We start from the raw sequence: 15381 nt of genomic DNA, 5'->3' as shown, positions 1-15381 counted from the left end.
GCATACTGACAATGCTTGGGGATACCCCCTTCATGGTCATAGCACTGATTCCATATATGAACATATCCATATATGGAGTCAGAGCAGGGACTCCTAAGCCTCAGACCTGAGTGGGCTCTGGACTCCTAAGCATCGATAAAGCAGAGGTTTAAATGGATGAATTACAAGTTAGGCCTCCTGCACACGGCCGTTGTGTGCACCCGTGGCCGTTGTGCCGTTTTCAGTTTTTTTTCGCGGACCCATTGACTTTCAATGGGTCCGTGGAAAAATCGGAAAATGCACGCTTTGCAGCCGCATCCGTGATCCGTGTTTCCTGTCCGTCAAAAAAATATTACCTGTCCTATTTTTTTGACGGACAACGGTTCACGGACCCATTCAAGTCAATGGGTCCGTGAAAGAACACGGATGCACACAAGATTGGCATCCGCGTCCGTGATCCGTGGCCGTAGGTTACTTTCATACAGACGGATCCGGAGATCCGTCTGCATAAAAGCTTTTTCAGAGATGAGTTTTCTTCGTGAAAACTCATATCCGACAGTATATTTTAACACAGAGGCGTTCCCATAGTGATGGGGACGCTTCTAGTTAGAATATACTACGAACTGTGTACATGACTGCCCCCTGCTGCCTGGCAGCACCCGATCTCTTACAGGGGGCTGTGATCCGCACAATTAACCCCTCAGGTGCTGCACCTGAGGGGTTAATTGTGCATATCATAGCCCCCTATAAGAGATCAGGGGCTGCCAGGCAGCAGGGGCAGACCCCCCTCCCTCCCCAGTTTTAATCTCATTGGTGGCCAGTGCGGCCCCCCCGCCCCCCTCCCTCTATTGTAATATCATTGGTGGCCAGTGTGCGGCCTCCCCCGGCCCCCCCCTCCCTCCCTTTATTGTATTATCATTGGTGGCCAGTGTGCGCCCCCCCGGCCCCCCCTCCCTCCCTCTATTGTAATATCATTGGTGGCCAGTGTGTGGCCCCCCCGCCCCCCTCCCTCCCTCTATTTTATTATCATTGGTGGCCAGTGTGCGGCCCCCCCGGCCCCCCTCTATTGTGTTAATATCATTGGTGGCCAGTGTGCGGCCTCCTCCCCCCCCCCCGATCATTGGTGGCAGTGGAGAGTTTCGATCGGAGTCCCAGTTTAATCGCTGGGGCTCCGATCGGTAACCATGGAAACCAGGACGCTACTGCAGGCTTGGTTGTTGCCGTGGTTACTTAGCAATATTACAATATTAGAAGCATCATACTTACCTGCTGCGCTGTCTGTGTCCGGCCGGGAGCTGCTCCTACTGGTAAGTGACAGGTCTGTGCGGCGCATTGCTTAATGATCTGTCACTTACCAGCGATTAAACTGGGACTCCGATCGGAACTCTCCGCTGCCACCAATGATCGGGGGGGGGGAGGGGAGGCCGCACACTGGCCACCAATGATATTAACACAATAGAGGGGGAGCCGCACACTGGCCACCAATGATAATACAATAGAGGGAGGGAGTGGGGGCCGGGGGAGGCCACACACTGGCCACCAATGATATTACAATAGAGGGAGGGAGGGGGGGCGGGGGGGGGCCACACTGGCCGGGTCTGCCCCCTCCTGCCTGGCAGCCCCTGATCTCTTACAGGGGGCTAAGATACGCACAATTAACCCCTCAGGTGCCACACCTGAGGGGTTAATTGTGCGGATCACAGCCCCCTGTAAGAGATCGGGTGCTGCCAGGCAGCAGGGGGCTGTCATGTACCCAGTTTGTAGTATATTCTAACTAGAAGCGTCCCCATCACCTCTGTGTTAGAATATACTGTCGGATATGAGTTTCACAATGTAACTCAAATCCGATGGTATATTCTAACATAGAGGCGTTCCCATGGTGATGGGGACGCTTCAAATTAAAATATACCATTGGATTGGAGAAAACTCCGATCCTATGGTATATTAACTCCTGACTTTACATTGAAAGTCAATGGGGGACGGATCCGTTTTCAATTGCACCATATTGTGTCAACGTCAAACGGATCCGTCCCCATTGACTTGCATTGTAAATCAGGACGGATCCGTTTGGCTCCCCACGGCCAGGCGGACATCAAAACGACTTTTTTTTTTATGTCCGTGGATCCTCCAAAAATCAAGGAAGACCCACGAACGAAAAAAACGGTCACGGATCACGGAAAAACGGAACCCGTTTTTGTGGACCGCAAAAAAAAACGGTCGTGTGCAGGAGGCCTTACACTGATTATTTTCCCACATAACTGTATATCAATTGGTTTTACTCCTTTTACTCTATAATGTAATGCTAGCAGATCACACTTTATGTAGAATGTGACAGATTCCCTTTAAGTAGCACTGTTAAATTTTTTGTTCTTTGGCCTCTATCAGGCTCTGGCTGCAATCGGGATCAGGAGCTTTGCATACATATTCATTTAAATACAGGGTGCTATTGTTTCTTCTATAATACCCTTGGCAAAGAATAAAATGCCATCAAATCAACCCCATCCTTTGCAATCGTTAATTTCTAACGATAATTTGTTTTCCCTTAGTCCTAACAGCAGCACAGATGGGGTTAACTGCCCCCTGTGGACTGGTAGGACCGGCGGAATTTTTAATGAGCCCAAGAACCAATAAGCGATCTTCAGCTCCCTGAAAGGGAGGAGATCGCCCCCCAGCCCACCGTGTCTTTAACAAGCCTAATGTAATTAGGGTGTGATATTTGTGTGCTGCTGTTAGGACTAAGGGAAAACAAATTATCGTTAGAAATTAACGATTCCCTTACGTCCTACCAGCAGCACAGATGGGGAGATAGCAAGAAGAATCCCCTAGGGAGGGTCCTCATGCCTGGCAGAAGTAAGAACTGTCTGCCCAAAAGCCGAAACTCTGCCACCCTAGCATCTATCCTATAATGGGAGATGAAGGTTGACTCAGAGCTCCAGGAGGCCGCCTTACAGATCAACTCTAAGGGGGGGAAGTCTTTTCTCCGCAACAGAGGTGGAGACAGCCCTAGTAGAATGGGCCCTCACAATCTTCAGGGGATCTAGAGATTGGGAGACGAAAGCCTCCCTAATGGCTTCCTTGATCCAGCGACTAATGGTAGCTTTAGACGCTTTACGGCCTTTAGACTTACCGGCAAACAGGATGAGGAGATTCTCATCTATCCTGAACTCTCTGTATCTATCCACATAGACCTGGAGGCATCTCGAAATATCCAGCGGGTGTCTGGCTGGAGTATCAGAGGAGGAGGCTGAAAACAAAACTGGTAAAGAGATTACCTGGTTAATATTTTGAAAGGTTGGAACCTTAGGCCTGAAGTAGGGTAAGAACTTCAAGAGTACTCTGTCCTGCAAGAAAATGATGTAAGGGTGAATTGCAGAAAAAGCATGTAGTTCAGAGATCCTTTTGGCTGAAGCTACAGCCAGAAGAAAAACCACCTTTAAGGTCAAAAATCTTAATTCCACCTCCTCCAAAGGCTCAAAGGGGGGAGATGCTAACCCCCTGAGCACTACTGAAAGATCCCACTGGGGAATAGGTTTCAGTATAGTAGGCTTTAGTCTTTCAGCTCCCTTCAGGAAGCGTTTGATGAGTGGGTCCCGAGAATGTGGCCTGTTAAGGCAGGCCGAGATGGCACATATCTGTACTCTCAAGGTAGCTGGAGAGAGACCTTTATCTAGTCCATCCTGGAGAAATTGTAATATCGCAGGAAGGGGCGGATCTGCAGACGCCACCTGTTTGGAATCACACCATGACACGAAGATTCTCATAATTCTGGAGTAGGCCTTCTTCGTAGATTCTGCTCTGGAATGCGACAAAGTTCTCAGGACCGACTCGGAAAGCCCTTCTATGTTGGGAAGGGACTGATCAACCTCCAGGCTGTCAGGTTGAACCTGTGCAGATCTGGGCAGAGGTGAGTGTCCCACGACACCAGGGTCTGCTCCGGGGGGAGTCTCCAGTATTGTCCCCGACTCATCTGAATGAGCTGGGTAAACCAGGATCTCCTGGGCCAGAACGGTATGATGGCTATTACCGAGGCCTGATCCTGACGGATTTTCGTCAATACCCTCTGTATCATGGAAAACGGAGGGAAGATGTAAGCCAGCCTGAACCTCCACGGTATCGACAGAGCATCTATCGCCAGGGGGTTGTCTTCCCTGTACAGGGAACAGAACCTCAGCACCTTGGCGTTGAACCTGGTCGCCATGAGATCCACCTCTGGCATACCCCATCTGTGAACTAACTGCCTGAAGATCTCCGGATGCAGAGACCACTCCATGGTCGGTAATCCTCGACTTAAGCGGTCCGCGATCATATTGAGGGAGCCTCGAATATGAGTGGCAGATAGATGGGAAAGGTTCGTCTCTGTCCACCGAAGAATTACCCCGATCTCTGACAGAAGGGGCAATGTTCTTGTGCCTCCCTGCTTGTTTATGTAGAGAACCGCAGTCATATTGTCTGACTGAACTTTCACCGCTTTGCCCCGGATCTGAGGGGCGAAGTGAAGGAGGGCTAGCCGGATAGCTTGCATCTCGCGGAGATTGGAAGAGAGACGCCGCTCCAGAGGAGACCAAGATCCCTGCACTGGGGATCCGTCCAGGTGAGCGCCCCAGCCTACAAGGGACGCGTCTGTAGTCAATATGAGCCAAGAAGGTTGGGTCATAGACTTCCCTGCCGGCAGATGGAACCACCATCTGAGAGAATTGCGGGTTTGACTGGACAGGGAGCACAGGGAATCTAGCCCCGCAGGGCTGCCATTCCATAAATCTAAGACCTCCGACTTAAGGGGACGGAGGTGCCATAACGCCCAAGGGACTGCGTCCGCAGCCGCTGACATGAGCCCCAGCATCTTCATGAGAGTTCTGATAGAGACTCGACGGGGGACGTAAAGTACCCTTGCCAGGTCCTGAATCCGCGCTCTCCTTTCTATAGTCAACTGGAGGGACATCTCCACAGAGTCGACCACGAATCCTAAATAATGGATTGAAGTCGATGGGCTCACATTCGACTTCTGCCAGTTGATAATCCAGCCCAGGCGGATGAGAAAGGAGATTGCGATCTGAAGATGGTGGGTAAGGATCGGAACTGAAGAGGCTATGAAAAGCCAATCGTCCAGATAAGGAACAATAGTCAGTCCTTGAAGTCTCAAAGCTGCCACCACCGACACCACCACCTTGGTGAAGATAAGAGGGGCAGAAGAGATTCCGAAGGGAAGAGCGGCAAACTGAAAATGCCTGCGAACCCCTGAAATCTGGACCGCGATCCTGAGGAACTTCCGGGAGGCGGGATGGATCGGGATGTGGAGGTAAGCATCCTTGAGGTCCAGAGTAGCCATGACGTCCCCCGGGTTGAGGATATGGCTGACTGACCTTATGGTTTCCATCCGAAACCTGGTTTTCCTTACAAATCGATTGAGGAATCTCAAATCGATGATCATCCGGAGATCTCCCTTCTTTTTGGGAACCAGAAATACTGGAGAATAGATCCCTAGTCCTCTCTCCCTTGCCGGTACCTCCTCCAGAGCTCCCTTGGAGATATAATCCTGTATGTAGGATTCTAGAATTTTCTGTTTGGCAGACCCGAAACTTCGCGTGGCGGTGAATCTTTCTGGGGGGAGAGAGATGAGATCTACCTGGTAACCGGCAGAAACTATGCCCTGAACCCAGGGGTCTGCAATCTGCTGGGCCCAAAGATGTTTGAAATGGGAGAGACGGCCCCCCACGGGAATCTGGGGGAGGGGTACGGGAAAGTCTAGAGGGGTCACGGCAGAGGCAGGAGGATTTATCCAAGAGCCTCTGGGAGGCCCAAAGTCAGGAGGGTTTCGCCTCCCTGGTGGGTTTGCAGGGGCGTCTCAAGGGTCTACGAGACGGCCCCCCCCAATCTCTATGCCTAGCCTGCTGCCCTGAACGACCTCCACAATCTTGTCTGGTGCGTCCTCGAAAGGGCTGCTGGGGGAGACTCTTCCCTTTCTTGTCAGAGAGTCCCTCCATAATTTTATCCAATTCGGCCCCGAACAGCCTATCCGGCTCGAAGGGGAGCGCGCATAAATTAAATTTGGACGCGTTGTCCGCATTCCACGGCTTCAGCCGTAGTGGTCTACGGGCAGCCGAGACCAGAGCCATTGTTTTGGCTGCCAGTTTTAGTTGCATCTGGGTGGAATCACACAAGAAATCCATAGCCAGATTGATTGACTTGAAGGTGGACAAGATGTCATCTCTGGAAACGCTCAGCTTGGAGCGTAGAAAGGAGGCTACTTCAGTGGGCGCAATAGATGTTGATGCGGAGTCAGCGGCCGCCGCGTAACCCCTTCTAAGGGTGCACTCTGCCCTCCGATCTAGAGGGTCCTGCAGACTAGACCCATCGTCTGCAGGGACCAGAGTGCGCCTGGACAGCTTGGCTATCGCCATGTCCACCTTGGGAATGGAACCCCACGATTCCACCAAGGGTTTAGCCATCGGGTACATAAGCTTGAACTTCCTGGTGAGGACTGGACCTTTCTCAGGCTTTCTCCACTCTGTGCACATCACAGAGAGAAGGGTCTCATCCGCCCTAAAGACACGCTGTGTCCGGACGGCGGGATCGGAGGACTCCCCCATGTCAACATCATGGTCCCCCGACCTGATGGACTTCAGCAACTTCTGTGTTTTCTCTGGAGGGAAAAAACAAGAAGTTAGTTCTTCTTCTTCAGAAGATGACCCCACCGAACAGGGGGTGGGTCTCTCGACTGGTGCAGCCACTTCCATAGGAGCCTGGGAGGATCCTGGTAGCCTCTCATTAAGGAGGCGCACAACTCCCTTTATGGAATCATCCACGTAGGTTTTCGTCCACTGGAACATCTCCTGCATCGTGGGTTCCGTGGTTGCGTGTGTGCGACAACTTTCACACCTTGAGTAAGGGCAGTTGTCGTCCAAGGGTGTGTTACAGTCGTAACAGGCCAAGTGTTTTCTTTTGGCCCCGGACTTCCGCTGTTGATCAGAATCCCTAGGGGAAGCCATCACTGTAACAGAAAAAGAGACAGGTCATAACACCTACAAACACACAGGGAGGTGGAAAAAAGACCATATGGGCGCCCACCAGCACTTGAAGCAATTAGAGCTGGAAGAAAACTACCCAAAGCAAAGCAATATATCCAAGCACAGGGAACTCTGGAGCTAGCTTGTCAAAGCGATGCTACCAGAGACTGAATGACCGGCTCTGGGCAGTTTAAAAAGGGGAAGCCCCGCCCCCTGGGCGGGACCTCCAGAGAACAAACCCAGAGACCTCCTGGAGCCTTATTATAGGCTCAGCTTAAACCTATACATCTCCCTAACTACCCTGACACTTCAGGATGTCCCTTGGAGGAAAAACAACCGAGCGGTGAGAAGAAAAAACCCACTGTGTCGGAGATACGGGAAACCGGAAGTGACGTTGCGCACCTGCGCGTCACTTCCGTAAGATGGCGGCGGCCGAGAGCAAAACGGGGCACCGCTGAGTCGCCGAAAACCAGGCGGAAGAAGAGGGGAGGGGAGCCCCCCCCCCCGATGGTACCCTGTTTAAAATATATAGCCGCAATTAAGCCTAAAGTAAAGGCAAAGGCAAAAGGCAAACAAAGGGGCGATTTGTTTAGAAAAAAACAAGAGAGCCCCATTCAGCACTCTTCAGCTCACATTTGTGAGAGCCCCATTCAGCCTCATGCCAGTCCACCTGTCCAAAGGACAGAAAAAAACACGGTGGGCTGGGGGGCGATCTCCTCCCTTTCAGGGAGCTGAAGATCGCTTATTGGTTCTTGGGCTCATTAAAAATTCCGCCGGTCCTACCAGTCCACAGGGGGCAGTTAACCCCATCTGTGCTGCTGGTAGGACGTAAGGGAAAGTCAAGTTACAATGGGTAATTCCAAAGTGATTGGTATTTAACAATTAAAACAGTCGATCACAAGGAAAACCTTACACATTTTCATTTTGAAGCGCCTATAAAATGTTCCCAACTTTCTATGATGTTGACTGCCTGGATTGTACTGCACATTATTTATGACATCAGTATGTATGTGTTGATGCTGTGTGCTATTTACTTTATATTGATTAATGACTGCACAGACCCATAATTGTGTGCTTAGACTAATTCGTGCCCGTCAGGCAGAAAATATTTACTGAACTGCTTTTCTATTGTTTGACTAAAAATGCATTCATTAAATCACTATTAAATAAAAGCCTGTTGATGGAGTTGCTGAAAACATCAAAAGAAAACCTTTTCAGGTTTTACATTTTAATTGGCCCTTTTCATCAATGCACAGATTCCTAGGAGACATTTTTCATGTTGTTCAGAAAATGATGACAAATGTGTTTTCCAAATCATACCTATCAAAGTTTAGTTTCCATCATGTTTTTCCCATTTATGAATGCCTACGCTACAGCACAGCACTACTATTGCATTGTTAGACATTTTCTCATCTATCAGATTGCTGAGACATGTAAAAGATGCAAAAAAGCTTTTGTTGTTTCACACGCACAATGCAGATCTATTTGTATTCAGCAGTTTCTGAGGTGAAAAAAATAATCTGGTAATACCATCTGTTATATGACATAATCTAGTCCAGGGATCAGCAGCCTTTGGCACTCCAGCTGATGTGAATCTACAACTCCCAGCATGCACACTTTCTTGGCTGCTCTTGTAACTCCCACAGAAGTGAAAGAAGGATTCTGGGAGTTGTGATTTCAGAAGAGCTGGAGTGCCAGAGGTTCCTGATCTCTGATCTAGTCCATGGTGTGTGGCTTTGTTTTGTTGTTAACCTTTTCGAGAAGTATATCCCTTACTTTGATGTCCATTAATCGGGGTAATATATTTCCAAAAATGGTCCCGTCAAGGTTACATCTTTCTGTACCATGTGCAATGACTGTTTCAATGGATTAGATATCCACAGAGATAGGCATTGTCACTTAGTGAGATTAGAGATTCAACTTCCTAGTTCTATTTAGGGTTGGAGTTGGATGTAGCTTAAATGTGGAGTCTAGACCCTATCTGTGGCTGCAGTGAACCAGTGTTTGATTTCTCTGCAGATGACTTGCAGTTTTTGGACTTCAGAATGGTCTCTTAGGGTAGTAATTGATGTCAAATACTATGGAATGGAGTTAGATGAACTGACATTGGGAAGTTGGGGTGGAAGGTACATGACATCAGGTCAGATAGACTGAAATCAGTCCACAGATAATGACCTGGATAATGGATAATGATCACCAAACTGAACCAATGGCACACTGGAGACTATAGTAGGTGAGACTATACATGGTCCTGGGCGCCGTGTTCTGCGCTGATCTGCTGCCCGTGCTTCTCCATTCACCGCTGTAGTCCTGGGCTCTGTCCTTGCAGATAATGTTTCTTCTGGGTTCTGCTCCACAGTTTCCTTTCATTCCTGGCCAAAGCATGTTTGCTGCTTGTTCCCTGCAGCACTTCCTTAAGTGCTGGCATGGATCACTTCCTGTGCTCTAACCGATCATGTGACCTCTCGCTGACCAATCCTAGCCCTCCTGCATGTATATAAGTGGCTCAGCCCTCTTCCGAAATTCCTGAGTGTTAAGGTCCTTGTGTCCTGCAAAGGTTGCTGATTTCTCTGCTTGTGTTCCTGTGAACCTGACCGGTGCTTGTGTTTCTGGACTCCGCTACCTGTTTGATCCCTCCCTGCTTGCCTTGTCTCTCCTGTTGCCGACCTGGATTGCCTGACCTGTACGTGTGCCGCCTGCCTTGACATATTGCTAGTTTGACTTCGCCTCTGCCTCATCCTTCAGTCCTGCACTGTTGCTCCTGGTTACAACTTGGCCTGCTGACTACATTTTTACCTCTGGTATCTTTCTCAGGTATCTCCTGGTCCACCCCAGCTGCCTCATGTGCCAATCCTCCTCAAGAGGTAGCGACCTGGTGTTCCTCTCGGGAAAGCCTATCCCCACCACCAAGTGTACTGTGAAGAACTTGGGGTTCACTTAGACAATGCCTTTAGAGGAGGTAGGACACGTGGCACAGTGGGTTCACACCCGCTGGTTCATGACATTCAGACTGATAATATATCCTTTGGATAGGACATCTGGGACCACTGCCGATCACTAAGAAGGCAGCGCTTCTCGCAGCAGCGCCTTGGCCTTCTTGCTATAGATCAGTGATGTCACAACCATGGGTCACGTGGCCTAGTTGCAGCCCAGTCACATTGAAGTGAATAGGGCTGAGCTGTGCCCAGGCAGCCTCATCTATGATATAGCCTATGGGAAGCAGCAAGTAGGCCATGGAGCTGCTGTCAGCGCTGCTAACTTCTTAAAAAGCTGGTTGGCGGGGATCCTGGGTGTCAGAACACCACCAACCAGATGCTGATGACCTATCCAAAGAATAGATAATCAGTCTGAAAAATGTGGTTAACCCCTTTAAGAATGGTGAAAATAGAATGCACCATCTGGTCTATAAGGCACCCATTTAGAACTAAACAGATGCCTTGCACTACAACTCATTCTCTGAATCCCATAGATGAATTGCCTGCTTCCATTGATTAACTGAGTTACCTTTAATTGTGTTGCGATGTACTGAATAGTTTAATAAGTCGATTACTTTACTGCAATGAAGAGCTGGCTTGCTAATACGGTACCTGCTGATCAAATTTAATAACGGCATTTCAACGTGATGTCGAAGTTTCTGCCACCAGATGGCTCATATTAACATTGCACGATGCCATTTGTTAATACAGAAATAATGCTTTAGATTATGAATCAGCAGGCATCAACAGACAAGCTGGTGTCTGCTACATCTGCATTATAACAGATAATATTCACAAATGAAATTATCCTCTAAATATCCAAACCGGATTGCACAGATCATTTCAGTTGGCAGTTCCAAAATTCGATATTTCCTCCAATAGAAATGGATCACAGAGTCTTCATTTCATCAATAAAATTTCATGTTTTTCTCAGTTTGTAAATTTCTTTTTGGTAATGGTATCAACATTGAGGGGTTATAAAAAAAAAACTCTAAATGCTGCATCACACAACATCAGATATCTTTATATTTTATTATTTTCCAAGCAATTTTCCACAATGCACAGTCTAAGGTAATGCAAAATGTTCATGTTTTTAAAGCAATTAAATGACCAATGAAGCATCATTTGCTATATTAGAAAACCGTTCAACAACAGAGAGGCTGTGTTATTAAATTACCACCACATGACGAGAGGTTTGCTTTCATTAGTATGTGTATCAGCTACCGAGAGATCCTCTGTACTTTCCATTTGTGTTTCTGCTACAACAGCAGCCAAGTAATCAGGCAGTCTGCACATTTACCAGCCAGCATGCAGATACAGATGAATATTTTGGGACCTGAAGTTTTATCGTTTGTTGTTTTTGAAAATCTGCGTTGTAACCTCAGTCTCCAAAGGAAACAAATCCACAAATGTTATATATAATGACTGCAAACATGCCTACCATCTGTTACACAGTTTGTGTACCAGGAAAACACCAACCACCTTAATGTAACTAAAGTTGAACTAAGTAGCACTGCGGAATATTGTGGGTCGGTTGTGTATAAATATATGCCCAACAAAGCAATAATTATGTTCTTGTGTCCAGTATTTATTATGTCAGTCTAATATACTGTATATTCTCCACTAAGCGTATGTGACACATACAAATGTATTCTACTATGACTTTGGAAATCTCTGTGGCATCCAAATGTCCGAGGCCACAATTGTAACTGCATTATCTAATTTGAAACAAGATTTCTTATTTCATAATAGGTTTAATATTTACTGTATCCTCCTTTTGCTGTAATGAGAGCATACAATCAAGATAACATGGACTCCACAAGTTAGTGAAAATGTAATGATTCATACTACAGTACCTGACAGGGGTATAACCATTAGGGGTACAGAGGTACTGTAGCAGTGCCTACTGGGCTTTATGCTTTAGGGAGGGGGGCAAAAACTATCTGCCACATAAGATGATAAATTATAAATGGCACATGGTTTATGGGTATCTCTGGTACAGAGTATGCATTTGGGCCCTGAAACTTCAAATTATGCTGATGCTATCCCAGCCTTATTTTATAATTATTTATAATAATAATACATAACATAATAATAATAATAATAATAATATCCCAAAGATTATCATGTGCTTTCAATGAATGCTTGACTTTTTTGCAATTTAAATGGCCCAAAAAGCGTTTACCATAATTCAGTCTGCTCACACAGTAAATAATTAGAGACAAGCGAATCAAATCCCACAAAGTGGAATTCGATCCGAATTTCAGGATAAATTCGATTCGCCTAGAAGCCGAATTTCCTCGTGCTTCGTGTCAGTGAATCGATGTAACCTGAAATAGTATAAAAAACAAAAAAATTCAAACTTACCTCCTCCATTTGCTGGAGACGGGCCGCCAGCTTCCATCTTGCTTGAAGATCTTGGCTGAAATCCCTGCCGAAATTTTACACTCAGATGCCGCGATCATGTATGAATGCGGCATCTGAGGGGTAAAATGACCGGGCCGGCGCTATCGCAGCTCCCTGTCATTGCACCCGCTACTTACAAAAAAATCTGACAAATTCAGCGAAGCAGCCAAATCGAATGTTCAATAAATTTGCTCATCTCTATATATAATCATAAACATGGGGGATAAAATTTCATGAACTTAACTAATTAAAGACCAGGCCATTTTACCTGCTTCCTGACAAGACGTATTTTCCATTTTGTTTCAGCGAATGCATCTTTGAAAGCCATAACTTTTTTCTGTTCACTTATGTAAATAATTTTTTTGCCTTTTTTCAGTGACACATGACATGATATTTTTACATTATTTTTATTTTAATTTTATTTTTATACTTGGGAAAATGTTAAACAAAAGGGAAAGTAATCTGTTTTTCCAATTTTTTTTTTTTACTAACACAAAGGGCAACTTAATTATAAAAAAAAAAATTATGTCCCTACAGGAGGGATGCAGCCTGCAGCCCACAGTGGGTTTGCAATGCTGTAAAGCTTCACTACAGAGCTGATCTGGGTCTGCTAAGACCAAGCAGCTCATGCAGAAATCCAGTCCCCAGCAGTCACATGATCTCTAGAACCAGAGCAGGAAGCAGCGGTATAGCCACTTCCTGATCTGTACACAAAGTATTCATTGAGCATGATAGGAATGGGTAAAATAAAATCCCTGCCTTCTCTATGGAGATCCCAGATGTCACTGACAGTGGGATGCTGTTCTTGCAGCTATATAATTAGCATTCAGCTGCTAACTCTGCAAGAACCATCAGAAACATCTTTACAGAGTTATGCACAGACTGCCCAGATATTTAAAGTCTAAGGGCAGCCTGGAAGTAGTTAAATATGCTTTATTTAGCAACACTGCAGGATTTGGCCCCATGCTGATAACTAGCCTTTACTCTGTCTCTTGCATCTTTTTCCCCTTTCTTTAATGTGCCTGTAATGTAAATTCAATTTTCTACTACCCCTTCCACTCTACCCTTATATTCTCTTTTGTAGTTACCTTATCCAGAATTGATTACCACACTCTTAAATATATAAATCATACCATTAACATAAGAAGGAAAATAAATGAGGACATACAGTACAAACACCTAATCAGAGAGTCAAGGTCAGACTAGGCTACTGCTCCCAAAACACCAATCTAACCACTATACAGTAACCATATCGTGGCCAGTAGAGATGAGCAAATCGAAGTAGACAAAGTGTAATTTCTATCTGAATTTCAGGAAAAATTTGATTTGACCGAATCCGAATTTCCTCACGCTTCGTGGTAACAAATCGCATTTTTTCCTAAAATGGCTGCTGCACGTGTTAGGACATGGAGCAAGAAACTTTGGGAACAAGGGATCACCCACAATGCCATGCATGCAGCCAGCCAGCCCTGTGATGTCACAGCCCTATAAATAGCCTCAGCCATCTTGAATTCAGCCATTTTTCAGTGTACTTAGTGGAGGGAGAGACATCAGCAGGCGCTAGTGACAATGGTTGAAAAAACTTTATTTTGCTGTATAGAAGTTCAGGGAAAGGATAGAGAGGAATCATTCCACAGTATTGAAGCAGAACAGCGTTCAGTAGGGGAGTTTACAGCCTGGGTAATAGGAACAATCTTATTACAACTTGCTGCACTGACTGGGGATCCAAATTAGTATTATACAGCTCAGTAATTCCAGCAAACCGTTCTTGTTATTGAAACATAGAAACATAGAAACATAGAATGTGTCGGCAGATAAGAACCATTTGGCCCATCTAGTCTGCCCAATATACTGAATACTATGGATAGCCCCCGGCCCTATCTTATATGAAGGATGGCCTTATGCCTATCCCATGCATGCTTAAACCCCTTCACTGTATTTGCAGCTACCACTTCTGCAGGAAGGCTATTCCATGCATCCACTACTCTCTCAGTAAAGTAATACTTCCTTATATTACTTTTAAACCTTTGCCCCTCTAATTTAAAACTGTGTCCTCTTGTGGTAGTTTTTCTTCTTTTAAATATGCTCTCCTCCTTTACCGAGTTGATTCCCTTTATGTATTTAAAAGTTTCTATCATATCCCCTCTGTCTCTTCTTTCTTCCAAGCTATACATATTAAGGTCCTTTAACCTTTCCTGGTAAGTTTTATCCTGCAATCCATGTACTAGTTTAGTAGCTCTTCTCTGAACTCTCTCTAGAGTATCTATATCCTTCTGGAGATATGGCCTCCAATACTGCGCACAATACTCCAAGTGAGGTCTCACCAGTGTTCTGTACAGCGGCATAAGCACTTCACTCTTTCTACTGCTTATACCTCTCCCTATACATCCAAGCATTCTGCTGGCATTTCGTGCTGCTCTATTACATTGTCTTCCCACCTTTAAGTCTTCTGAAATAATTACTCCTAAATCCCTTTCCTCAGATACTGAGGTCAGGACTGTGTCAAATATTCTATATTCTGCCCTTGGGTTTTTACGCCCCAGGTGCATTATCTTGCACTTATCTACATTAAATTTCAGTTTCCAGAGTTCTGACCATTCTTCTAGTTTTCCTAAATCCTTTTCCATTTGGCGTTTCCCTCCAGGAACATCAACCCTGTTACATATCTTTGTGTCATCAGCAAAAAGACAAACCTTACCAGCGAGGCCTTTTGCAATATCACTTATGAAGATATTAAACAAAATCGGTCCCAGTACAGATCCCTGTGGAACTCCACTGGTAACATGACCTTGTTTTGAATGTTCTCCATTGACTACAACCCTCTGTTGTCTGTCACTCAGCCACTGCCTAATCCACTCAACAATATGGGAGTCCATGCTCAATGACTACAGTTTATTGATAAGTCTTCTATGTGGGACAGTGTCAAAAGCCTTACTAAAATCTAGATATGCGATGTCTACTGCACCTCCACCGTCTATTATTTTATTCACCCAGTCAAAAAAATCTATAAGATTTGT

This window comes from Bufo bufo, chromosome 5, assembly GCF_905171765.1.
Source record: "Bufo bufo chromosome 5, aBufBuf1.1, whole genome shotgun sequence".
Lineage (NCBI taxonomy): Eukaryota > Metazoa > Chordata > Amphibia > Anura > Bufonidae > Bufo > Bufo bufo.
Note: the sequence above shows the minus strand (reverse complement) of the source record.